This window comes from Bombina bombina, unplaced genomic scaffold, assembly GCF_027579735.1.
Source record: "Bombina bombina isolate aBomBom1 unplaced genomic scaffold, aBomBom1.pri scaffold_538, whole genome shotgun sequence".
NCBI lineage: Eukaryota > Metazoa > Chordata > Amphibia > Anura > Bombinatoridae > Bombina > Bombina bombina.
In genome coordinates this window covers 268,676-296,674 of record NW_026511039.1, presented here as the reverse complement: position 1 = coordinate 296,674, position 27,999 = coordinate 268,676, and the positions used below count along the sequence as shown (strand labels likewise).

Genomic DNA, 27,999 nt, shown 5'->3' with positions numbered 1-27,999 from the left:
CTGTTGTTTGCCATGTGCTGCTGGCAGCCATTTTACTCACCTCTCTTCCTGACTATGGTGCATTGTGGGGGATGCTGCTCATTTCCTACACTTCCTTTTATGGCCAGACTGGTGTACATCATCCATGGGAGGCAGGATGCAGTCTCAGAATTGTGATGTCATCACTTATTATTTAAAGGGCCTCTGTTCAGTATGCTTTGCCTTTGCGTTGTCTCAGACCTGTTTGTGAGAGTTCCTGTGTATTACCTGGCTGCCTGACGTCCTTCCTGGTTCCTGATCCCTGACTTGTTCTTGACTCTGCTATTTTCCTTGTTTCTGATTCCGGCTCGTCTGACTATTAGCTTTGGCTCCTGACTCGGCTCGTCTGACTACCAGCTCTGGTTTTGACTCTTGGCTTGTTACTTGACTTGTGGACTTTTTATTATTTTTTGCTTTTAATAAAGGTGTGATTATTTTTGCACTTCTCGTCTCAGTCTGATTCCTATAATGAAGGCTTGATGTAACCTTACCTTATTTTTTATATATTTATATATATATATACATATATATGTATATTATTTAAAAGCTAAAAAACCTCTAATTTTTAAAAGAGAAATATACAAATATATTGTATGCAATACAGGTAAAATAATTGTCAATCTAATTATAACTACATATTAGCTCTGCGTGATTTCAGTTGATATGGGTCTCAGTAAATATGGTTAGAAAAGAAGTATATATCCCCTTAGGTTTTTTGTTTTTCTTGAATATTGCATTTATTATTGTATCATGCTCTGTTAGTTTTTTTTCTACAGGTATCAGGCTACGCTGACATTCTGCATTTGAATAGTTAAAGGTAACAGACATTTTTCACTTCTGCATTCAAGGGTAGAGTTGATTTGCATTGACATGAACTCTGGTCTTTTGTATTTTAATATTAACTACAATCTTTTAACTTCAAAGTGTGTTTTCTGTGAGTCAAAGCAACACTGAATAACTGTCTGTGACAAACTATAATGCTTTTAGTAGAGTGCTCAGTATTAAAGGGACAATAAACTCCTTGTAATTACAAGACATTTAGGTGGTGTTGCTATAGAATAACATATCAGCCAAGTCTTAACATTTTTAAAACAAATTAACATAATTTTTTCTGCATATTATTTTTCAACCACCAGTTGCCTTATTTGGAGGAGCCAATCTTGGCTAACAATGTTATTGTGCTGGTTGTTCATTCCCGTGAGTGCGCTCATTCTCTACTCTGTCTGTGTATATATATATATATATATATATATATATATATAAACAAAAGTTGCAAAATGATCATGTTCTACATTCAAACATTTGGGGTAAAGTGTTTTAAATTTATATATGATTTCAACTTTTCTATAAATCAATGTATTTTTCTATTTTCACAATAACCCAATATTTCAAACCTTTAGTTTTCTGATTGTGAAATCCTTTGAAATGTTCAGAGAGTAAATTTTGTTCATTACTGTTCTTAATATTAATGAGATGGTCTCTAATTCTCTCCCTTACTTCTCTTGTGGTTTCCCCTAAATACTGCTTATGACAGACACATTGTGTCAAATATACATTTTTGTCTTGGGATCTTATAGTCTCCTTAATATTATGAATTTCCCCTGTTACTGTAGATCGTATTTGGTTAGCTTTTTGGTTTTCCTATAAACAATATCAAGTCAGTTGCTCATATAATTCCCAGTAATAGAGTCTTTCTTCAGAATATGCAAATGTATTTGCAATATGTTTGTGTTGGGAGTTATAGGATGAAATAAAAGGTACCTTATCTTTATAAGTGTTCTCTCTGTCATTATAGAACAGCCAATTTTAATCAACTTTCCAATTTACTTCTATTATCAAATTTCCTTTATTGAAGGAACAGCAATACTCTATTGGGAGCCAACTGAACACATTGATAAACCAATGAGAAGAGGCAACTCATGTGCAGCCACCAATCAGCAGCTAGCTCCCAGCTCCTGAACCTACCCAGGCATGCTTTTCAACAAAGGATACTAAGAAAACCAGGTAAATTAGATAATAGAAGATCATTGGAAAGTTGTTTAAAACATTAGGCTCTATCTGAATCACGAAAAAAAAAAAATTGGGTTTTCATGTCCCTTTAAGAGCTTCCTTCTAATGTAAAATCTTGCTTGTCTTTATAGCAGTCTCAGTTATATTCCTTTTATAACCCATTTCAATGAAACTATCTTCTAAAATGCCCACTTGTTCTTCAAAATCAACATTTTATATATATACTGTATATATATATATATATATATATATATATATATATATATATATATATATCAGGATACCAGAAGATTTCCCAGTGGGCTGCAGCAGCTGGGGCTGGAAAGCTACAATTTAAAGGGGTGATTAATGGATGAAATTGCATTTGAAGGGTGCCTATATAACATCAATCTGGAACTTTTTATTTAATGCAAAGTAATATCATTTACTTTTGAAAAACATATTGGGGAAGGAGTATCTCAGTAATCCCCTTTGAGGAAAATGGGGCATGTGCATTCTACCGACTCAACGGGAAAATAGGTTTTCATATTTTTCCAGGGCTGCTTTTTATTCCCAGGCCGACCCTGGAAATATGTATTTATGAATAACTAAGCTATGTGCAGAACATTGGAGTGTGAAATATTCATATTTTCATGTCTGGTTAGTACACTTGAGAATATGCGATCGTGTTTGCATGTGAGTAGTCACTCCATTGACTTCTATGGGGGAATAGGTAATATTCTAAGTTCAGCTCTTTACGCGCATCGGGTTAGTGAAAACAGTTTACTTTCAACTCATAGGGGCGAATTATCACGCTCCGAATGGAGCTTGATGCCCCTTGTTTCCGGCGAGCCTTCAAGCTCCCCGGAAACAGAAGTTATGAAGCAGCGCTCTAAAGACCGCTGCTCCATAACTTGTCCGCCTGCTCTGAGGCAGCAGATAGAACTCAACCCGATCGAATACGATCGGGTTGATTGACAACCCCTGCAAGCGGCCGATTGGCTGCAAATCTGCAGGGGGATGTATTGCACAAGCAGTTCTGGTGATCTACTTGTTGCAATGATAAATGCCGATAGCTTATGCTGTCGGCTTTTATTGATGTGCAGCGGACATAATACGCTACATCATATCCGCTCGCACTTTGATAAATATGCCCCACAGTATAGGATTCTTTTGTACCTTAATTCCGATTGGCTGATTCTATCAGCCAATTGGAATTAAAGGGACGCCATATTGCATAACGTCACTTAAAGGTACTGTCATTTAGTAAGAAGACTCCAGTCTTAAGTAAGATGAAGAGGATGCTCCGCATCGGATGTCTTGAAGATGGACCCGCTCCGCGCCGGATGGATGAATATAGAAGATGCCGTTTGGATGAAGACTTCTGCCCGTCTGGAGGACCTCTTCTGCCCGGCTTGGATGAAGACTTCTGCCCGTTTGGAGAACCACTTCTGCCCGGTTGGGTGAAGACGTCTTACGGTAAGGTGATCTTCAAGGGGGTTGGTTGTGTGGGTGGTGGGTTTTAATGTTGGGGGGTATTTGTACTTTCTTTTACAGGTAAAAGAGCTGATTATTTTGGGGCAACGCCCCGCAAAAGGCCCTTTTAAGGGCTATTTGTAATTTAGTGTAGGGTAGTGCTTTTTTATTTTGGGGGGCTTTTTTATTTTGTTAGGGGGATTAGAGTAGGTGTAATTAGTTTAAAAATCTTGTAATTATTTTATTATTTTCTGTAATTTAGTGTTTGTTTTTCGTACTTTAGATAATTTTATTTAATTGTAATTAATTGTATTTAATTTAGTTAATAAATTTAATTATAGTGTAGTGTTAGGTGTAATTGTAACTTAGGTTAGGTTTTATTTTACAGGTAAATTTGTCTTTATTTTAACTAGGTAGTTATTAAATAGTTAATAACTATTTAATAACTATTCTACCTAGTTAAAATACAAAGTTGCCTGTAAAATAAAAATAAACCCTAAGGCCTAGATTTAGAGTTCTGCGGTAGCCGTGAAAACCAGCGTTAGAGGCTCCTAACGCTGGTTTTGGCCGCCCGCTGGTATTTGGAGTCAGTGATTAAAGGGTCTAACGCTCACTTTTCAGCCGCGACTTTTCCATACCGCAGATCCCCCTACGCCATTTGCGTATCCTATCTTTTCAATGGGATCTTCCTAACGCCGGTATTTAGAGTCGTTTCTGAAGTGAGCATTAGAGCTCTAACGACAAAACTCCAGCCGCCTGAAAATAGCAGTAGTTAAGAGCTTTCTGGGCTAACGCCGGTTCATAAAGCTCTTAACTACTGTACCCTAAAGTACACTAACACCCATAAACTACCTATGTACCCCTAAACCGAGCTCCCCCCACATCGCCGACACTCGATTAAAATATTTTAACCCCTAATCTGCCGACCGCCACCTACGTTATACTTATGTACCCCTAATCTGCTGCCCCTAACCCCGCCGACCCCTGTATTACATTTATTAACCCCTAACCTGCCCCCCACAACGTCGCCGCCAGCTACTTAAAATAATTAACCCCTAATCTTCCGATCGCAAAGCGCCGCCACCTACGTTATCCCTATGTACCCCTAATCTGCTGCCCCTAACACCGCCGACCCCTATATTATATTTATTAACCCCTAATCTGCCCCCCTCAACGTCGCCGACACCTGCCTACACTTATTAACCCCTAATCTGCCGAGCGGACCTGAGCGCTACTATAATAAAGTTATTAACCCCTAATCCGCCTCACTAACCCTATAATAAATAGTATTAACCCCTAATCTGCCCTCCCTAACATCGCCGACACCTACCTTCAATTATTAACCCCTAATCTGCCGACCGGAGCTCATCGCTACTATAATAAATGTATTAACCCCTAAAGCTAAGTCTAACCCTAACACTAACACCCCCCTAAGTTAAATATAATTTAAATCTAACGAAATAAATTAACTCTTATTAAATAAATTAATCCTATTTAAAGCTAAATACTTACCTGTAAAATAAATCCTAATATAGCTACAATATAAATTATAATTATATTATAGCTATTTTAGGATTAATATTTATTTTACAGGCAACTTGGTAATTATTTTAACCAGGTACAATAGCTATTTAATAGTTACCTAGTTAAAATAATAACAAATTTACCTGTAAAATAAATCCTAACCTAAGATATAATTAAACCTAACACTACCCTATCAATAAATTAATTAAATAAACTACCTACAATTACCTACAATTAACCTAACACTACACTATCAATAAATTAATTAAACACAATTCCTACAAATAAATACAATTAAATAAACTAGCTAAAGTACAAAAAATAAAAAAGAACTAAGTTACAAAAAATAAAAAAATATTTACAAACATAAGAAAAATATTACAACAATTTTAAACTAATTACACCTACTCTAAGCCCCCTAATAAAATAACAAAGCCCCCCAAAATAAAAAATTCCCTACCCTATTCTAAATAAAAAAAGTTAAAAGCTCTTTTACCTTACCAGCCCTGAACAGGGCCCTTTGCGGGGCATGCCCCAAGAATTTCAGCTCTTTTGCCTGTAAAAGAATAAATACAATACCCCCCCCAACATTACAACCCACCACCCACATACCCCTAATCTAACCCAAACCCCCCTTAAATAAACCTAACACTAAGCCCCTGAAGATCTTCCTACCTTGTCTTCACCATACCAAGACCTCCAGCGCGGAACATCCATCCGGCCCGACGACTGAACGACGAATGACTGTTCCTTTAAGGGACGTCATCCAAGATGGCGTCCCTCGAATTCCGATTGGCTGATAGGATTCTATCAGCCAATCGGAATTAAGGTAGGAATTTTCTGATTGGCTGATGGAATCAGCCAATCAGAATCAAGTTCAATCCGATTGGCTGATCCAATTAGCCAATCAGATTGAGCTCGCATTCTATTGGCTGTTCCGATCAGCCAATAGAATGTGAGCTCAATCTGATTGGCTGATTGGATCAGCCAATCGGATTGAACTTGATTCTGATTGGCTGATTCCATCAGCCAATCAGAAAATTCCTACCTTAATTCCGATTGGCTGATAGAATCCTATCAGCCAATCGGAATTCGAAGGACGCCATCTTGGATGACGTCCCTTAAAGGAACAGTCATTCGTCGTTCAGTCGTCGGGCCGGATGGATGTTCCGCGCTGGAGGTCTTCAGGATCCTGCCGCTTCGCTCCGGATGGAAGACCATAGAAGATGCCGCCTGGATGATGACTTCAATCGGATGGAAGATCCTCTTCTGCCCCGCTTGGATGAAGACTTTGACCGGATCATGGACCTCTTCAGCCCCCCGCTTGGGCTTGGATCAGGACATCGGAGGAGCTCTTCAGGACGGATCGGTGAACCTGGTATGGTGAAGACAAGGTAGGAAGATCTTCAGGGGCTTAGTGTTAGGTTTATTTAAGGGGGGTTTGGGTTAGATTAGGGGTATGTGGGTGGTGGGTTGTAATGTTGGGGGGGGGGTATTGTATTTATTCTTTTACAGGCAAAAGAGCTGAAATTCTTGGGGCATGCCCCGCAAAGGGCCCTGTTCAGGGCTGGTAAGGTAAAAGAGCTTTTAACTTTTTTAATTTAGAATAGGGTAGGGAATTTTTTATTTTGGGGGGCTTTGTTATTTTATTAGGGGGCTTAGAGTAGGTGTAATTAGTTTAAAATTGTTGTAATATTTTTCTTATGTTTGTAAATATTTTTTTATTTTTTGTAACTTAGTTCTTTTTTATTTTTTGTACTTTAGCTAGTTTATTTAATTGTATTTATTTGTAGGAATTGTGTTTAATTAATTTATTGATAGTGTAGTGTTAGGTTAATTGTAGGTAATTGTAGGTATTTTATTTAATTAATTTATTGATAGTGTAGTGTTAGGTTTAATTGTAACTTAGGTTAGGATTTATTTTACAGGTAAATTTGTTATTATTTTAACTAGGTAACTATTAAATAGCTATTGTACCTGGTTAAAATAATTACCAAGTTGCCTGTAAAATAAATATTAATCCTAAAATAGCTATAATATAATTATAATTTATATTGTAGCTATATTAGGATTTATTTTACAGGTAAGTATTTAGCTTTAAATAGGATTAATTTATTTAATAAGAGTTAATTTATTTCATTAGATTTAAATTATATTTAACTTAGGGGGGTGTTAGTGTTAGGGTTAGACTTAGCTTTAGGGGTTAATACATTTATTAGAATAGCGGTGAGCTCCGGTCGGCAGATTAGGGGTTAATAATTGAAGTTAGGTGTCGGCGATGTTAGGGAGGGCAGATTAGGGGTTAATACTATTTATGATAGGGTTAGTGAGGCGGATTAGGGGTTAATAACTTTATTATAGTAGCGCTCAGGTCCGCTCGGCAGATTAGGGGTTAATAAGTGTAGGCAGGTGTCGGCGACGTTGTGGGGGGCAGATTATGGGTTAATAAATATAATCTAGGGGTCGGCGGTGTTAGGGGCAGCAGATTAGGGGTACATAGGGATAACGTAGGTTGCGGCGGTTTACGGAGCGGCAGATTAGGGGTTAAAAAAAATATGCAGGGGTCAGCGATAGCGGGAGCGGCAGATTAGGGGTTAATAAGTGTAAGGTTAGGGGTGTTTAGACTCGGGGTACATGTTAGGGTGTTAGGTGCAGACGTAGGAAGTGTTTCCCCATAGGAAACAATGGGGCTGCGTTAGGAGCTGAACGCTGCTTTTTTGCAGGTGTTAGGTTTTTTTTCAGCTCAAACAGCCCCATTGTTTCCTATGGGGGAATCGTGCACGAGCACGTTTTTGAGGCTGGCCGCGTCCGTAAGCAACTCTGGTATCGAGAGTTGCATTTGCGGTAAAAATGCTCTACGCTCCTTTTTTGGAGCCTAACGCAGCATTTGTTTGAACTCTCGATACCAGAGTTAAATTTATGGTGCGGCCAGAAAAAAGCCCGCGGAGCGTTAACAGCCCTTCTACCGCAAAACTCCAAATCTAGGCCTAAGATAGCTACAATGTAAATATTAGTTATATTGTAGCTAGCTTAGGGATAATTTTAGAGGTAAGTATTTAGTTTTAAATAGGAATTATTTAGGTAATTGTAGTAATTTTATTTAGATTTATTGTAATTATATTTAAGTTAGGGAGGTTAGGGTTAGACTTAGGTTTAGGGGTTAATACATTTAATATAGTGGCGGTGACGTTGTGGGTGGCAGATTAGGGTTTAATAAATGTAGGTAGGTGTCGGCGATGTTAGGGATGGCAGATTAGGGGTTAATAATATTTAACTAGTGTTTGCGATGCGGGAGTGCGGCGGTTTAGGGGTTAATCTATTTATTATAGTGGCAGTGATGTCCAGTTCGGCATATTAGGGGTTAAAATATTTATTTTAGTGTTTGCGATGTGGGGGGCCTTGATTTAGGGGTTAATAGGTAGTTTATGGGTGTTAGTGTACTTTTTAGCACTTTAGTTAAGAGTTTTATGCTACAGTGTTGTAGTGTAAAACTCTTAACTACTGAGTTTAAAATGCGGTACCAGTCTTGACAGGAGAGGGTCTACTGCTCACTTTTGGTCAGACTCGTAATACCGGCGCTATGCAAGTCCCATTGAAAATATAGGATACGCAATTGACGTAAGTGGATTTGCGGTATTTCCAAGTCTGGCCAAAAAAGTGAGCGGTGAGCCTGTCATTTCAAGACTCGTAATACCAGCGGGCGTTAAAAAGCAGCGTTGGGACCGGCCAACGCTGCTTTTTAAGCCTAACACACAACTCGTAATCTAGCCAACTGTGTTCAGGCACAGGGAGTTATTTAAGAGTTAGCACAACACAATGCTAAATGCAAGTCAATAGATTTTATATAGTCACAGTCATGTGATCAGGGGGCTGTCAGAAGGTTCTTAGATACAAGGTAATCACAAAGGTAAAAAGTGTATTAATATAACAGTGTTGGTTATGTAAACCTGGGGGATGGGTATTAAAGGGATTATGTATAAACAATAGACATTCTATTGTAGACTGTCCCTTTAAGACCGCTGCTCCATAACTGGTCCGCTGCCTAGGAGGCTGCGGTCTGTAATCCACCTGATCCTATACGATCGGGCTGATTGACACCGCCTGAATATGCAGGGGGCGGCATTGCACAAGTAGTTCTGGTGAACTGTGAGAGACAATGTTTTATCCTGGAGCATAAGGACAGATGTGGGATATGGAGATGGAATTTCATTATGGCTTGCATCATTCTCATTCACATAATAATTGTCATTATTTTTATTTATTGTCTTTATTATTATTAATAAGAACACATGTGATCATTTTATTAAATGAAAACATACATTTTAATATAACAAACAATTCTATGAAACATCCACTCTTTTAGATTCTAAATGTCAGATTTACATACTGTGCTATAGTTACACATATTAGAGAGGACTACAGCATAGTTACATTGCATACAATATAAACAATAAGCTGCCATGTTGTAACTTAGGTTACCTTCTCTGCTCTAGCCAATTAAAGACAGTTATAAATAGGTCACTAGCATGTGCAGCCAATGGCTGTGTGTAATATTACAGTGTCCTGCACTTCTTTTTCTAACAGGAACTGAAAAGCTCACATTTTCAGAACGGACTTACACTAAAAAGGGACAAAATAAATAATGAAAGTATATTGCAGTTCTTTTTATATATATATGTTTTATCATTTTCTATTACTCTCTCAAAGTGTGACGTTTTTAGGAGTGATGCAAATTTTTTCTTAAAACGTCACATCCCCAGGTCCCAGTTAGAAACTAAAACGTCAGCCAGTGATTACGGATTGGCTGGCAAATAAAGCACTATTATGCACATAATGCACATAGTATGTATGTGTCTCTTTATATATAGAGATTGAGAGCGCTTGAAGTAAATGAAGAGTTTGGTATATTTTTAGTAACCTATTATGATACCCAAAACAAAAGAGTTCGACCATAAGCTGTAAGTCTATAAAGACTCTCACAGTGTATCTGCGAGCAAATATTGACTCTGTCCATAGGGCGTTCATTACGACTAAAACTAACATAGGAGATATACAAATCCTTAAAAACTTTATATCTCCACAATCAAATTAGAAACTGGAGCGTCAGCCAGTGATTGCTGATTGGCTGAGAAGCAAAATACCAGTTTGCATTCGGTAAGTATGTGCCGCCCATCGTATAAGGATTGGGAGCACTTGCAAGCAAAGTTAGAGTAAGTGAACTAAGAGCTTTAGAATTTGGAGACAATCCAACTGGGACGTCTCAAACGATGGATGTTGATTATTAGCTGCAAGTCTATAAGACTACTACAGCGTTACTGGTTTACAGACAGACACCGATCCCACCCACAGGGCGTTCACTACATACATCGTAAGAATAAAACACTTAAAGCTCAACCGCTAGATCACTATTGAGAGCGCCTGAATAAAACAATTCGTGCAAGCACTTAACTAGTTTTCATGGCCAATAATATGCAGGTATTTCACTATAGATTGAATCACAAGAGTAGAGATTGATGACCAATCTCGGTCACATTATAAATAAACCCCATTGCAACTTATAAGTAGGGTTGCCACCCAGCCGGTATTTTACCGACACGGCCGGTATTTTTAAGGTTCATGTCAATGTAGAAAATAAAGAATAAATATTAAAAGAAAGCCCCTGTAAAAGTGATACTTCTTCTGAGTGTGATAAATACTAGTTATAAACAAATGAGCATTTAAAATTAGTCCTATCAGCTTTAGTTTTTGAGTTTTGGTGTTTAATTATTTATTCAAATTTATGTTAATGAGCAAGGCCGGTATTTTCTTCCAAGAAAGGTGGCAACCCTACTTATAAGTAATATGGACTATGGTCCAAAAAATGCAATTATCTAGCCTCCAGTGTATAAATCAAATAAATAACCATCCATGTAATTCTACATCATTTTGGATAAATAGGAATATATATATTTTACATATTTTAAGTTTGGATATATATTGTATACACATTTATTATGTTGACTTGGTTTTATTTAATTTAATGTACAATATGTTTTATTGTAACACACTACCCTATGAGAGTCATGTGACTAATTAGCTGAAAGGGGGGGTGTTTTTTAGCAGACATTTTTATTGGATTTATTTGTGTATATTAAGTAGCATGTTTGATATGTTTGTATCAGTCTGAAGAAACAGTATTTAATACTGAGAAACGCGTTGCTGTATATTATATGTGTTTTTACCGGACAACTCTGATGATCCGGTCTGCCCAGCCTGCACTACATCTTACTGCTTCACCAAATGTGAGTGTATCAGATTTTGATTAATTTCTCCTGTTAAGTGTGGTCAGTCCACGGGTCATCATTACTTCTGGGATATTAACTCCTCCCCAACAGGAAGTGCAAGAGGATCACCCAGCAGAGCTGCTATATAGCTCCTCCCCTCTACGTCACACCCAGTCATTCTCTTGCACCCAACTAATAGATAGGATGTGTGAGAGGACTGTGGTGATTATACTTAGTTTTTATAACTTCAATCAAAAGTTTGTTATTTTAAAACAGCACCGGAGTGTGTTGTTCCTTCTCAGGGAGAATTTGAAGAAGAATCTACCTGAGTTTCTGTATGATTTTAACCGGAGTAGTTAAGATCATGTTGCTGTTCTCGGCCATCTGAGGAGTGAGGTAAACTTCAGATCAGGGGACAGCGGGCAGGTTCACCTGCAAAGAGGTATGTAGCAGCATATTATTTTCTGAGGAATGGAATTGACTAGAAAATACTGCAAATACCTATATAAAGTAAGTTCAGCCTTAAATGCAGTAGTAGCAACTGGTATCAGGCTGTCATGTATGTATATTTTCACTTCAGTATTCTGGGGAATGGCACTTCACTGGAATGATACTGTATGCATAAAACTTTAGCCTATCTTGCAGTGAGAACGACTAGCAGCAGGCTTTCTATGACAATTCATTTATTTGATGTTAAACGTTTTGCTGGCATGTTAAATCGTTTAATTTTCTGAGGTACTGGGTGAAAAATTGTTTTGGGCACTAATTTTATCCACTTGGCGGGCATTTTATTTAATTTATGACAGTTTACTGATCTCCCTCACTGTTGTGTGTGAGGGGGAGGGGCTTAATTTGGCGCTTTTACTACGCATCAGAAATTCAGTCACAAGTCTGTTTTTCTTCCCTGCATGATCCGGTTCGTCTCTACAGAGCTCAAGGGTCTTCAAAAGTTATTTTGAGGGAGGTAATCACTCACAGCAGACCTGTGAGATTGTGCTTTGACTGTGATAAAAAACGTTATATTCTGTACATTTTTTCTGCTATTTAAGGGTCAGTTATCCATTGCTAATGGGGGCAATCCTTTGCTAAAATTGTATTTTTACCGGAAAGAATTTGATTTTATAGTTTATCCGTTTTATTGTTCTCAACTGTCATAACTTTCTGTGCTTCTTAAAAGGCACAGTACGTTTTTTTCATACTATTTGTAAATTGAATTGAAAAGTATTTCCAAGTTTGCTGGTTTAATTGCTAGTGTGTTAAACATGTCTGACTCAGAGGAATATCTTTGTGCTATATGTGCTAAAGCCAAAGTGGAGCCCAATAGAAATTTATGTACTAATTGCATTGATGCTACTTTAAATAAAAGTCAATCTGTACAAATTGAACATCATTCACCAGACAACGAGAGGAAAGTTATGCCGACTAACTCCCCTCACGTGTCAGTACCTGCATCTCCCGCTCGGGAGGTGCGTGATATGGTAACGCCGGGTACTTCAGGGCGGCCATTACAAATCACATTGCAGGACATGGCTAATGTTATGACTGAAGTTTTGTCTAAATTACCAGAACTTAGAGGGAAGCGTGACCACTCTGGGGTGAGAACAGAGTGCGCTGATAATACTAGGGCCATGTCAGATACTGCGTCACAGTATGCGGAACATGAGGACGGAGAGCTTCAATCTGCAGGTGACGGTTCTGATCCCAATAGAGTGGATTCAGACATTTCTAATTTTAAGTTTAAGCTTGAAAACCTCCGTGTACTGCTAGGGGAGGTATTAGCGGCTCTGAATGATTGTAACACCGTTGCAATCCCAGAGAAATTATATAGGCTGGATAGATACTATGCGGTACCGGCGAGTACTGACGTATTTCCTATACCTAAGAGGCTTACAGAGATAATTACTAAGGAGTGGGATAGGCCCGGTGTACCCTTTTCCCCCCCTCCTGTATTTAGAAAAATGTTTCCAATAGACGCCACCACACGGGACTTATGGCAGACGGTCCCTAAGGTGGAGGGAGCGGTTTCTACTCTGGCTAAGCGTACCACTATCCCGGTGGAGGATAGCTGTGCCTTTTCAGATCCAATGGATAAAAAATTAGAGGGTTACCTTAAGAAAATGTTTGTTCAACAAGGTTTTATATTGCAACCCCTTGCATGTATTGCGTCTGTCACGGCCGCGGCCGCTTTTTGGTCCGAGTACCTGGAAGAGACTCTTGACTCAATAACTATAGATGAGATTTCAAACAAGCTTAAAACACTTAAGCTAGCTAATTCATTTGTTTCAGATGCCGTAGTACATTTAACTAAACTTACGGCTAAGAATTCCGGATTCGCCATTCAGGCACGCAGAGCACTGTGGCTAAAATCCTGGTCAGCTGACGTAACTTCTAAATCTAAATTACTTAACATACCTTTCAAAGGGCAGACCTTATTCGGGCCCGGTTTGAAAGAAATTATCGCTGACATTAGAGGAGGTAAAGGCCATGCCCTGCCTCAAGACAGAGCCAAACCTAGGGCTAGACAGTCTAATTTTCGTTCCTTTCGTAATTTCAAGGCAGGAGCAGCATCAACTTCCTCTGCACCAAAACAGGAAGGAGCTGTTGCTCGCTACAGACAAGGCTGGAGACCTAACCAGTCCTGGAACAAGGGCAAGCAGGCCAGAAAACCTGCTGCTGCCCCTAAGACAGCATGAATTGAGGGCCCCCGATCCGGGAACGGATCTAGTGGGGGGCAGACTTTCTCTCTTCGCCCAGGCTTGGGCAAGAGATGTCCAGGATCCCTGGGCGTTAGAGATCATATCTCAGGGATATCTTCTGGACTTCAAATCCTCTCCCCCAAAAGGGAGATTTCATCTGTCAAGGTTGTCAACAAACCAAATAAAGAAAGAGGAGTTTCTACGCTGTGTACAAGATCTTTTACTAATGGGAGTGATCCATCCGGTTCCGCGGTCGGAACACGGACAGGGGTTTTACTCAAATCTGTTTGTGGTTCCCAAGAAAGAGGGAACTTTCAGACCAATCTTGGATTTAAAGATCCTAAACAAATTCCTAAGAGTTCCATCGTTCAAAATGGAAACTATTCGGACAATCCTACCCATGATCCAAAAGGGTCAGTACATGACCACAGTGGATTTAAAGGATGCTTACCTTCACATACCGATTCACAAAGATCATTACCGGTATCTAAGGTTTGCCTTCCTAGACAGGCATTACCAGTTTGTAGCTCTTCCATTCGGATTGGCTACGGCTCCAAGAATCTTCACAAAGGTTCTGGGTGCTCTTCTGGCGGTACTAAGACCGCGAGGAATTTCGGTAGCTCCGTACCTAGACGACATTCTGATACAAGCTTCAAGCTTTCAAACTGCCAAGTCTCATACAGAGTTAGTACTGGCATTTCTAAGGTCGCATGGGTGGAAGGTGAACGAAAAGAAGAGTTCTCTCTTTCCACTCACAAGAGTTCCCTTCTTGGGGACTCTTATAGATTCTGTAGAAATGAAGATCTACCTGACAGAAGACAGGTTAACAAAGCTTCAAAATGCTTGCCGTGTCCTTCATTCCATTCAACACCCGTCAGTGGCTCAATGCATGGAGGTGATCGGCTTAATGGTAGCGGCAATGGACATAGTACCCTTTGCACGCCTACATCTCAGACCGCTGCAATTGTGCATGCTAAGTCAGTGGAATGGGGATTACTCAGATTTGTCCCCTACTCTGAATCTGGATCAAGAGACCAGAAATTCTCTTCTATGGTGGCTTTCTCGGCCACATCTGTCCAGGGGGATGCCATTCAGCAGGCCAGATTGGACAATTGTAACAACAGACGCCAGCCTACTAGGTTGGGGCGCTGTCTGGAATTCTCTGAAGGCTCAGGGATCATGGACTCAGGAGGAGAGTCTCCTGCCAATAAACATTCTGGAATTGAGAGCAGTTCTCAATGCCCTTTTGGCTTGGCCCCAGTTAACAACTCGGGGGTTCATCAGGTTTCAGTCGGACTGTAGCTTACATCAACCATCAAGGAGGGACAAGAAGCTCCCTAGCGATGATGGAAGTATCAAAGATAATTCGCTGGGCAGAGTCTCACTCTTGCCACCTATCAGCAATCCACATCCCGGGAGTGGAGAACTGGGAGGCGGATTTCCTAAGTCGTCAGACTTTTCATCCGGGGGAGTGGGAACTTCATCCGGAGGTCTTTGCCCAAATACTTCGACGTTGGGGCAAACCAGAGATAGATCTCATAGCGTCTCGACAGAACGCCAAGCTTCCTTGTTACGGGTCCAGATCCAGGGATCCGGGAGCGGCCCTGGTAGATGCTTTGACAGCACCTTGAACCTTCGGGATGGCTTATGTGTTTCCACCCTTCCCGATGCTTCCTCGATTGATTGCCAGGATCAAACAGGAGAGAGCATTGGTGATTCTAATAGCGCCTGCGTGGCCACGCAGGACCTGGTATGCAGATCTAGTGGACATGTCATCCTGTCCACCTTGGTCTCTGCCTCTGAGACAGGACCTTCTGATCCAGGGTCCCTTCAAACATCAAAATCTAATTTCTCTGAAGCTGACTGCCTGGAAATTGAACGCTTGATTTTATCAAAACGTGGATTTTCTGAGTCAGTAATTGATACCTTAATACAGGCTAGGAAGCCTGTTACCAGAAAGATTTACCATAAAATATGGCGTAAATACTTATATTGGTGCGAATCCAAAAGTTACTCATGGAGTAAGGTTAGGATTCCTAGGATATTGTCTTTTCTACAAGAAGGTTTAGAAAAGGGTTTATCCGCTAGTTCCTTAAAGGGACAGATCTCAGCTCTGTCCATTCTTTTACACAAACGTCTGTCAGAAGTTCCAGACGTTCAGGCTTTTTGTCAGGCTTTGGCCAGGATTAAGCCTGTGTTTAAAACTGTTGCTCCACCATGGAGTTTAAACTTAGTTCTTAACGTTTTACAGGGTGTTCCGTTTGAACCCCTTCATTCCATTGATATCAAATTATTATCTTGGAAAGTTCTGTTTTTAATGGCTATTTCTTCGGCTCGAAGAGTCTCTGAGTTATCTGCCTTACATTGTGATTCTCCTTATCTGATTTTTCATTCAGACAAGGTAGTTCTGCGTACTAAACCTGGGTTCTTACCTAAGGTGGTCACTAACAGGAATATCAATCAAGAGATTGTTGTTCCATCTTTGTGTCCTAATCCTTCTTCAAAGAAGGAACGTCTTCTACACAATCTAGATGTAGTCCGTGCCCTGAAATTTTATTTACAGGCAACTAAAGATTTTCGACAAACGTCTTCCCTGTTTGTCGTTTATTCTGGTCAGAGGAGAGGTCAAAAAGCTTCTGCTACCTCTCTCTCTTTTTGGCTTCGTAGCATAATACGTTTAGCTTATGAGACTGCTGGACAGCAGCCTCCTGAAAGAATTACAGCTCATTCTACTAGAGCTGTGGCTTCCACTTGGGCCTTTAAGAATGAGGCCTCTGTTGAACAGATTTGCAAGGCTGCAACTTGGTCTTCTCTTCATACTTTTTCCAAATTTTACAAATTTGACACTTTTGCTTCTTCGGAGGCTGTTTTTGGGAGAAAGGTTCTTCAGGCAGTGGTTCCTTCCGTATAAAGATCCTGCCTGTCCCTCCCGTCATCCGTGTACTTTAGCTTTGGTATTGGTATCCCAGAAGTAATGATGACCCGTGGACTGACCACACTTAACAGGAGAAAACATAATTTATGCTTACCTGATAAATTCCTTTCTCCTGTAGTGTGGTCAGTCCACAGCCCGCCCTGTTTTTTATGGCAGGTCTAAATTTTTAAATTATACTCCAGTCACCACTGCACCCTTTAGCTTCTCCTTTCTCGTTGGTTCTCGGTCGAATGACTGGGTGTGACGTAGAGGGGAGGAGCTATATAGCAGCTCTGCTGGGTGATCCTCTTGCACTTCCTGTTGGGGAGGAGTTAATATCCCAGAAGTAATGATGACCCGTGGACTGACCACACTACAGGAGAAAGGAATTTATCAGGTAAGCATAAATTATGTTTTTTCTGATATCGCATACAGAATTATACTATGTGCCGCCTTCTCTACTCTTTTATAGAATAACCTTGAACTGGATGGCCTTATACCTCGAGGAGAGCAGCCAACTTATACAATATTAACACGCATTTAATTGGACTCTATATGCGGTCTAGTACATATGTGGTTTGTGTACACTAATGCAATAGAGTTGTGTCAATTGTTTTGACTATTTATGAATATATGAATATTGACAGTGGATTGTTTCTAAGTTGTGTTATATTCATCTTTGCTGTGATTGCGCACCTGTTTTTACACCTTAGAGTGTTATATCTTTTTTATAGCTAGATGTTGTCACTGCACCCACATTTTAAATAATGCAGCTGCTCAGTTCATCACTGGGGCTTTAATCATGCCAGCAATGAACAAACTGACGGCTAGATTTAGAGTTCTGCGTTAGCCGTCAAAACCAGCGTTAGAGGCTCCTAACGCTTGTTTTGGGCTACCGCTGGTATTTGGAGTCAGTCAGGAAAGGGTCTAACGCTCACTTTGCAGCCGCGACTTTTCCATACCGCAGATCCCCCTACGCCATTTGCGTATCCTATCTTTTCAATGGGATCTTTCTAACGCTGGTATTTAGAGTCTTGGCTGAAGTGAGCGTTAGAAATCTAATGACAAAACTCCAGCCGCAGAGAAAAGCCAGGAGTTAAGAGCTTTCTGGGCTAACGCTGGTTCATAAAGCTCTTAACTACTGTGCTCTAAAGTACACTAACACCCATAAACTACCTATGTACCCCTAAACCGAGGCCCCCCCACATCGCCGCCACTCTATTAAATATTTTAACCCCTAATCTGCCGACCGCACACCGCCGCAACCTACGTTATCCCTATGTACCCCTAATCTGCTGCCCCTAACACCGCCGACCCCTATATTATATTTATTAACCCCTAATCTGCCGCCGCCAACGTCGCCGCCACCTACCTACAATTATTAACCCCTAATCTGCCGACCGGACCTCACCGCTACTATAATAAAGTTATTAACCCCTAATCCGCCTCACTCCCGCCTCAAAAACCCTATAATAAATATTATTAACCCCTAATCTGCCCTCCCTAACATCGCCGACACCTAACTTCAAGTATTAACCCCTAATCTGCCGACCGGACCTCACCGCTACTCTATTAAATTTATTAACCCCTAAAGCTAAGTCTAACCCTAACACTAACACCCCCCTAAGTTAAATATAATTTTTATCTAACGAAATAAATTAAATCTTATTAAATAAATTATTCCTATTTAAAGCTAAATACTTACCTGTAAAATAAACCCTAATATATCTACAATATAAATTATAATTATATTGTAGCTATTTTAGGATTAATATTTATTTTACAGGCAACTTTGTAATTATTTTAACCAGGTACAATAGCTATTAAATAGTTAATAACTATTTAATAGCTACCTAGTTAAAATAATTACAAAATTACCTGTAAAATAAATCCTAACCTAAGTTACAATTAAACCTAACACTACACTATCAATAAATTAAATAAAATACCTACAATTATCTACAATTAAACCTAACACTACACTATCAATAAATTAATTAAATAAAATACCTACAATTATCTACAATTAAATAAACTAACTAAAGTACAAAAAATAAAAAAAGAACTAAGTTACAAAAAATAAAAAAATAATTTACAAACATTAGAAATATATTACAACAATTTTAAGCTAATTACACCTACTCTAAGCCCCCTAATAAAATAACAAAGCCCCCCAAAATAAAAAAATGCCCTTCCCTATTCTAAAATACAAATAGAAAAGCTCTTTTACCTTACCAGCCCATAAAAGGGCCTTTTGCGGGGCATGCCCCAAAGAAAACAGCTCTTTTGCCTGTAAAATAAACATACAATACCCCCCCAACATTACAACCCACCACCCACATACCCCTAATCTAACCCAAACCCCCCTTAAATAAACCTAACACTAAGCCCCTGAAGATCTCCCTACCTTATCTTCACCACGCCGGGTATCACCGATCGGTCCAGAGGAGCCTCCGAAGTCTTCATCCAAGCCCAAGCGGGGGCTGAAGACATCCACCATCGGGCTGAAGTCTTGATCCAAGCGGGGGCTGAAGAAGTCCATCATCGGCCTGAAGTCTTCTATCAAGCGGCATCTTCATTCTTCTTTCTTCCGGAGCCATCTTCTTCCAGCTGACGCGGATCCATCCTCTTCTACCGACGCCTACTCGCCGAATGACGGTTCCTTTAAATGACGTCATCCAAGATGGCGTCCCTCGAATTCCGATTGGCTGATAGGATTCTATCAGCCAATCGGAATTAAGGTAGGAAAATTCTGATTGGCTGATGGAATCAGCAAATCAGATTCAAGTTCAATCCGATTGGCTGATTGGATCAGCCAATCGGATTGAACTTGAATCTGATTGGCTGATTCTATCAGCCAATCAGAATTTTCCTACCTTAATTCCGATTGGCTGATAGAATACTATCAGCCAATCGGAATTCGAGGGACGCCATCTTGGATGACGTCCCTTAAAGGAACCGTCATTCGTCGGGAAGTCGTCGGCCAGGATGGATGTTCCGCTCGGCGGGATGAAGATGGATCCGGAAGAAAGAAGATTGAAGATGCCGCTTGATAGAAGACTTCAGCCGGATCATGGACCTCTTCAGCTCCCGCTTGGATCAAGACTTCAGCCGGATCATGGACATCTTCAGCCCCCGCTTGGGCCAAGACTTCAGCTGGATCATGGACATCTTCAGCCCCCGCTTGGGCCAAGACTTCAGCTGGATCATGGACATCTTCATCCCCCGCTTGGGCCAAGACTTCAGCCGGATTATGAACATCTTCAGCCCCCGCTTGGGCTTGGATGAAGACTTCGGAGCCTGGACCGATCGGTGATACCCGGCGTGGTGAAGATAAGGTAGGGAGATCTTCAGGGGCTTAGTGTTAGGTTTATTTAAGGGGGGTTTGGGTTAGATTAGGGGTATGTGGGTGGTGGGTTGCAATGTTGGGGGGGGGTATTGTATGTTTATTTTTACAGGCAAAAGAGCTGTTTTCTTTGGGGCATGCCCCGCAAAAAGCCCTTTTAAGGGCTGGTAAGGTAAAAGAGCTTTTCTATTTGTATTTTAGAATAGGGTAGGGCATTTTTTTATTCTGGGGGGCTTTGTTATTTTATTAGGGGGCTTAGAGTAGGTGTAATTAGCTTAAAATTGTTGTAATATATTTCTAATGTTTGTAAATTATTTTTTTATTTTTTGTACTTTAGTTAGTTTATTTAATTGTAGATAATTGTAGGTATTTTATTTAATTTATTTATTGATAGTGTAGTGTTAGGTTTAATTGTAACTTAGGTTAGGATTTATTTTACAGGTAATTTTGTAATTATTTTAACTAGGTAGCTATTAAATAGTTATTAACTATTTAATAGCTATTGTACCTGGTTAAAATAATTACAAAGTTGCCTGTAAAATAAATATTAATCCTAAAATAGCTACAATATAATTATAATTTATATTGTAGCTATATTAGGGTTTATTTTACAGGTAAGTATTTAGCTTTAAATAGGATTAATTTATTTAATAAGAGTTAATTTATTTTGTTAGATAAAAATTATATTTAACTTAGGGGGGTGTTAGTGTTAGGGTTAGACTTAGCTTTAGGGGTTAATAAATTTAATAGAGTAGCGGTGAGGTCCTGTCGGCAGATTAGGGGTTAATACTTGAAGTTAGGTGTCGGTGATGTTAGGGAGGGCAGATTAGGGGTTAATACTATTTATTATAGGGTTAGTGAGGCGGGAGGGAGGCGGATTAGGGGTTAATACATTTATTATAGTAGCGGTGAGGTCCGGTCGGCAGATTAGGGGTTAAATATTGTAGGTAGGCGGCGGCGGCGACGTTGTGGGGGGCAGATTAGGGGTTAATAAATATAATATAGGGGTCAGTGGTGTTAGGGGCAGCAGATTAGGGATACATAGATATAATGTAGGTTGCGGCGGTGTACGGAGCGGCAGATTAGGGGTTAAAAGTGTAATGCAGGGGTCAGCGATAGCGGGGGCGGCAGATTAGGGGTTAATAAGTGTAAGGTTAGGGGTGTTTAGACTCGGGGTTCATGTTAGGGTGTTAGGTGCAGACTTAGGAAGTGTTTCCCCATAGGAAACAATGGGGCTGCGTTAGGAGCTGAACGCTGCTTTTTTGCAGGTGTTAGGTTTTTTTTCAGCTCAAAATGCCCCATTGTTTCCTATGGGGGAATTGTGCACGAGCACGTTTTTGAAGCTGGCCGCGTCCGTAAGCACCGCTGGTATTGAGAGTTGCAGTGGCGGTAAATTATGCTATACGCTCCCTTTTTGGAGCCTAACGCAGCCCTTCTGTGAACTCTAAATACCAGCGGTATTTAAAAGGTGCGGGGGAAAAAAAGCACGCGTAGCTAACGCACCCCTTCTAACGCAAAACTCCAAATCTAGGTGTGAGTAATTACAAGATGTTACAAGCACCATAGGCTCTCTGAGCAAGTGCTGTGTTTAAAATGCTGGTGCACAGTGCATACTTAAATACACTTTTGAAACAGCTATAGCTTTTATTAGAAGCATTTTTGCTAATTCATGTATATTACAAAATTGCTTCTGTTCAATACCAAACTGCACCCATGTGGTTTCCAATTTTATGTTCAATGGTATTTGAAGCACTTTATATAATGTTACCTCTGTATATTTCTGAATAAGAAGACATAGTCATGGTTTAGCCCTAACTAATCTTATAGTTATCATTTAAAGGGACAGTCTACTCCAAAATTGTTATTGTTTAAAAAGATAGATAATGCCTTTATTACCCATTCCCCAGTTTTGCATAATCAACACAGTTATATTAATATACTTTTTACCTCTGTGATTACCTTGTATCTAAGCCTTTTCTGACAGCCCCCTGATCACATGACTTTTTATTTATTATCTATTGTCTTGCATTTTAGTCAATTAGTGCAGTGTCTGTCACAAACCACGGGCGTTAGCACAATGTTACTTTCAAGAGGGAGAGAATAGCGGCACTACCAGGAGTAGTCCCCTATTTATTATTGATTGTTGGATATTATTATGTTTCCAACTGTAAACTTTAATTAGGGGGAGAGGTGCTGTACACAATTAATACGAGAAGGGAATTAGTAATGTAAAGGTAACATTACAAAGAGCGTGTACGTGTTAGCACTCAGCTACTCTTAATGAACAAGGTAGACAATAGTTTAAATTTACCTAAACATAAGAACAAGAAGGTCTTAATAAAATATAACTTTTATTGAATATATATTATTAAAAAAAACAAAGAACCAATATAAAAACACAAATCATGCATGCACTGGCGCAACTTTCTGCAATCAAGGAGTTAATTATGTTTATTGACTTTATATGTACAATGATAATAGTACACCTTTTATATTACAAAATAATAGTTATTCATCTATATATTTAGATGAATTTAATAAATCAAAATAATATAAAAGGTGGGTGGCACAATTAGAACAATAGCACTGGTCTAAATTTGTACTATCGGAGAAGGGAATAGAGTGCAGTAATTATCAACTGCTAATACGCAATAGAGGGGTAAAATATGATTAAGGAATATGTATATATGAAATAAGAGTCAGGGTGTACAGTGATCCTCTATTCTAATAACATATATGCTGTCACAACCAGTTATATAGGAACAAGAATGCCCATATTTTACCATCTTTGTAATTATAGACAGTATGGTAAGTTGATACCTCGTAGGTGGATATCTCACTCCCAGCTCAGAGATATACTTATGTTTACTGTGTAATATTGCTGGGTACGGTATTCATACTGGTGTAATATGTTGGCGCTTCATAAATAAAGTATAATATTAATAATATTTGGTATAGATACAGTATTGTATATACGCTTAATTCTAGATTAGGTATAAAAGCGTTGTACCATTAGTATTGGATAAGATTATACCACCAACTTATAATCAGACACTGGTATTGTGAGGTGCTAAAATGTCTGCAGTTAACACAGAACAGTAAACTATCGGCTAGATTACGAGTTTTTCCTTTTGAGCTGTGCGGTGCTAACGAGCAGTTTTCTCTCACCGCTCACTTACCTGCAGCGCTGGTATTACGAGTTTTCAGAAACCCGTCGTTAAAAGACAAGAAGTGAGCGTTGAGCAAAATTTTGCTCATTACCACACTCCAATACCAGCGCTGCTTAAGTCAGCGGTGAGCTGGTCGTACGTGCTCGTGCACGATTTCCCCATAGGAATCAAAGGGGAGAGCTGGCTGAGAAAAAGTCTAACACCTACAAAAAAGCAGCGTAAAACTCAGTAACGCAGCCCCATTGATTCCTATGGGGAAATAAAAGTTATGTCTACACCTAACACCCTAACATGAACCCCGAGTCTAAACACCCCTAATCTTACACTTATTAACCCCTAATCTGCCGTCCCCGACATCGCCGACACCTACATTATATTTAACCCTTAATCTGCCGCTCCGGACACCGCCGCCAACTACATTATAGTTATGAACCCCTAATCTGCTGCCCCCAACATCGCCGACACCTACATTATATTTATTAACCCCTAATCTGCCGCCCCCAACGTCGCTGCCACTATATTAAAGTTATTAACCCCTAAACCTAAGTCTAACCCTAAACCTAACACCCACTAACTTAAATATAATTTAAATAAATCTAAATAAATATTCCTATCATTAACTAAATTATTCCAATTTAAAACTAAATACGTACCTATAAAATAAACCCTAAGCTAGCTACAATATAACTAATAGTTACATTGTAGCTAGCTTAGGGTTTATTTTTATTTTACAGGCAAGTTTGTATTTATTTTAACTAGGTAGAATAGTTACTAAATAGTTATTAACTATTTAATAACTACCTAGTTAAAATAAAGACAAATTTACCTGTAAAAAAAAACCTAACCTAAGTTACACTAACACCTAACGCTACACTATAATTAAATAAATTACCTAAATTAAATACAATTACCTAAATTAAATTAGCTAAAGTACAAAAATCCAAAACACTAAATTACAGAAAATAATAAACAAATTACAGATATTTAAACTACACCTAATCTAATAGCCCTATTAAAATAAAAAAAAGCCCCCCAAAATAAAAAAAACCCTAGCCTAAACTAAACTACCAATAGCCCTTAAAAGGGCCTTTTGCGGGGCATTGCCCCAAAGTAATCAGCTCTTTTACCTGTAAAAAAAAATGCAAACAACCCCCCAACAGTAAAACCCACCACCCACACAACCAACCCCCCAAATAAAATACTAACTAAAAAAACCTAAGCTCCCCATTGCCCTGGAAAGGGCATTTGAATGGGCATTGCCCTTAAAAGGGCAGTTAGCTCTTTTGCCGCCCAAACCTTAACCTAAAAATAAAACCCACCCAATACACCCTTAAAAAAACCTAACACTAACCCCTGAAGATCGACTTACCGGGAGACGTCTTCATCCAAGCCGGGCCAAAGTCCTCAACGAAGCCAGGCAGAAGTCTTCATCCAGACGGCATCTTCTATCTTCATCCATCTGGAGCGGGTCCATCTTCAAGACATCCGACGCGGAGCATCCTCTTCATCCGGAGTCTTCTTACTGAATGAAGGTACCTTTAAGTGACGTCATCCAAGATGGCATCCCTTAGATTCCAATTGGCTGACAGAATTCTATCAGCCAATCGGAATTTAGGTAGAAAAAATTCTATTGGCTGATGCAATCAGCCAATAGGATTGAGCTTGCATTCTATTGGCTGTTCCAATCAGCCAATAGAATGCGAGCTCAATCCTATTGGCTGATTGGATCAGCCAATAGGATTGCACTTCAATCCTATTGGCTGATTGCATCAGCCAATAGGATTTTTTCTACCTTAATTCCGATTGGCTGATAGAATTCTATCAGCCAATCGGAATCTAAGGGACACCATCTTGGATGACGTCACTTAAAGGTACCTTCATTCAGTAAGAAGACTCCAGATGAAGAGGATGCTCCGTGTTTGATGTCTTGAAGATTGACCCGCTCCGTGCCGGATGGATGAAGATAGAAGATGCTGTCTGGATGAAGACTTCTGCCCATCTGGAGGACCACTTCGCCCGGCTTGGATGAAGACTTCTACCCGGCTTCGTTGAGGACTTCAGCCCGGCTTGGATGAAGACGTCTCCCGGTAAGTCGATCTTCAGGGGGTTAGTGTTAGGTTTTTTAAGGGTGTATTGGGTGGGTTTTATTTTTAGCTTAGGGTTTGGGTGGCAAAAGAGCTAAATGCCCTTTTAAGGGCAATGCCCATCCAAATGCCCTTTTCAGGGCAATGGGGAGCTTATGTTTTTTTTAGATAGTATTTTATTTGGGGGGTTGGTTGTGTGGGTGGTGGGTTTTACTGTTGGGGGGGTTGTTTTTTTTTTTTTTTTTTTCAGGTAAAAGAGCTGATTACTTTGGGACAATGCCCTGCAAAAGGCCCTTTTAAGGGCTATTGGTAGTTTAGTTTAGGCTAGGGTTTTTTTTTGTTTTGGGGTCTTTTTTAATTTAATAAGGCTATTAGATTAGGTGTAATTAGTTTAAATATCTTGTAATTTGTTTATTATTTTCTGTAATTTAGTGGGGTTTCTTTTGTACTTTAGCTAATTTAATTTAATTTAGGTAATTGTATTTAATTTAGGTAATTTAATTAATTATAGTGTAGTGTTAGGTGTTAGTTTAGGTTAGGTTTTATTTTACAGGTAAATTTGTCTTTATTTTAGCTGGGTAGTTATTAAATAGTTAATAACTATTTAATAACTATTCTACCTAGTTAAAATAAATACAAACTTGTCTGTAAAATAAAAATAAACCCTAAGCTAGCTACAATGTAACTATTAATTATATGGTAGCTAGCTTAGTGTTTATTTTATAGGTAAGTATTTCGTTTTAAATAGGAATAATTTAGTTAATGATAGGAATATTTATTTAGATTTATTTAAATTATATTTAAGTTAGGGGGTGTTAGGTTTAGGGTTAGACTTAGGTTTAGGGGTTAATAACTTTAATATAGTGGCGGGGACGTTGGGGGTGGCAGATTAGGGGTTAATACATATAATGTAGGTGTCAGCAATGTCGGGGGTGGCAGATTAGGGGTTAATAAATATAATGTAGGTGTTGGCGATGTTGGAGGCAGCAGATTAGGCGTTCATAAATATAATGTAGGTGGCGACGGTGTCCGGAGATGCAGATTAGGGGTTACATTTTTTATTATAGTGTTTGCGATGCGGGAGGGCCTTGGTTTAGGGGTTTATAGGTAGTTTATGGGTGTTAGTGTACTTTTTTGCACTTTAGTTATGAGTTTTATGTTACGGCGTTGTACCATAAAACTCTTAACTACTGACTTTTAAATGCGTTAGGACTCTTGACGGGGTAGGGTGTACCGCTCACTTTTTGGCCTCCCAGGACAGACTCGTAATACCGGCGCTATGGAAGTCCCATAGAAAAAAGACTTTACAAAGTTTATGTAAGTCATTTTGCGGTAAGTCCAAAGAAGTGTGCGGTCACCCTAAACCTTCAAGACTCGTAATACCAGCGGGCGTAAAAAAGCAGCGTTAGGACCTCTTAACGCTGCTTTTTTACCCTAACGCACAACTCGTAATCTAGCCGTATGTAATTAATATCAGAATAAGAGCAACCATGTTTTATACAGTATATATACCCACTCTGTTATGGATTAAAGATCATAGGATAAACGATATGCTGATAGGATGTGGCTATTCTACCACCATTATGATAAACAAATTCCCCCAAAAAGCAGATACTAACCTAAAGTAAGGCTAGTGATAACCTAGTACGGTATAGTGAGATTATGCCACTAGTGAAAATTAGTACCGAACGCTATTCCGATAGGTGAGTTGCTGTTAGCAAACTCTTATTAGGACCAGTAGCAACAACAAAAAAATTTATATAATGTGGCTATGCCACCAACATAACAATACTAGGTGCTATAATTGTTTTTTTTTTTTTTTTTTTTTTTTTTTTTTTTTTCTAGGACTTTTAATTTTAATTGACTTTCCAATTTACTTTTATCATCAAATTTGCTTTTTTCTCTTGGTATTCTTAGTTTAAACTAAACATAGGTAGGCTCATATGCTATTTTCTTTTTTTTTTTTTTATATCTTTATTTATCAGATTTTTCAGCATCAAACAAATTCACAAACAACAACAAAAAAAAAGAACAAAAAATATTTTGTTGGAGACACAGCTCCCATGTCAACAAACAGTTTAGTAGATACACCGCAGATTTTTTTTTCAAATCTACAACATGATAATACAAAAAGAAAGAAAAAGAAGGTTAAGCATATGTCACAAAAAAAAAAAAAAGGAAATAATTGGTGGAGTCGCAGCTCCGAAACAGCCATGAATTAGGGGAGACACAGCTCCCACTTCATCCCTATATTTAATATAAATGTCTCCACTTAGAACTTGAAAATATACGAACCACAAGGAGGAAAAAAAAAAAAAAAGGGGAAATTCTCTCTCCCTCTCTCCCCCCCCCCCACAACCTCCCCCCAGCACCACTACAAGGCCCTCGCCCGAGACCTCCCTCCCTGCCGCTCCAGCCAGCTATGCGGAAAAACATTCAGTAGGGTCAATTCTGCAAAACTCACAGAGGATAGGAAGGGGGAGAGAATCAACTTTTGCAATGAAATAGGATAGGATAAT

The 27,999-nt window shown here is 39.2% G+C and overlaps 1 long non-coding RNA gene across 1 annotated transcript; it reads left to right on the top strand.

The window, feature by feature from the left end:
• Nucleotides 1-807: 807 nt before the first annotated feature.
• LOC128643572 (uncharacterized) lies at nucleotides 808-17,412 on the top strand. The gene is made up of 3 exons (XR_008399839.1): nucleotides 808-835; nucleotides 1,874-2,022; nucleotides 17,353-17,412. It is a non-coding gene; the product is annotated as an uncharacterized LOC128643572 (long non-coding RNA).
• The last annotated feature ends 10,587 nt before the right edge of the window (nucleotides 17,413-27,999 follow it).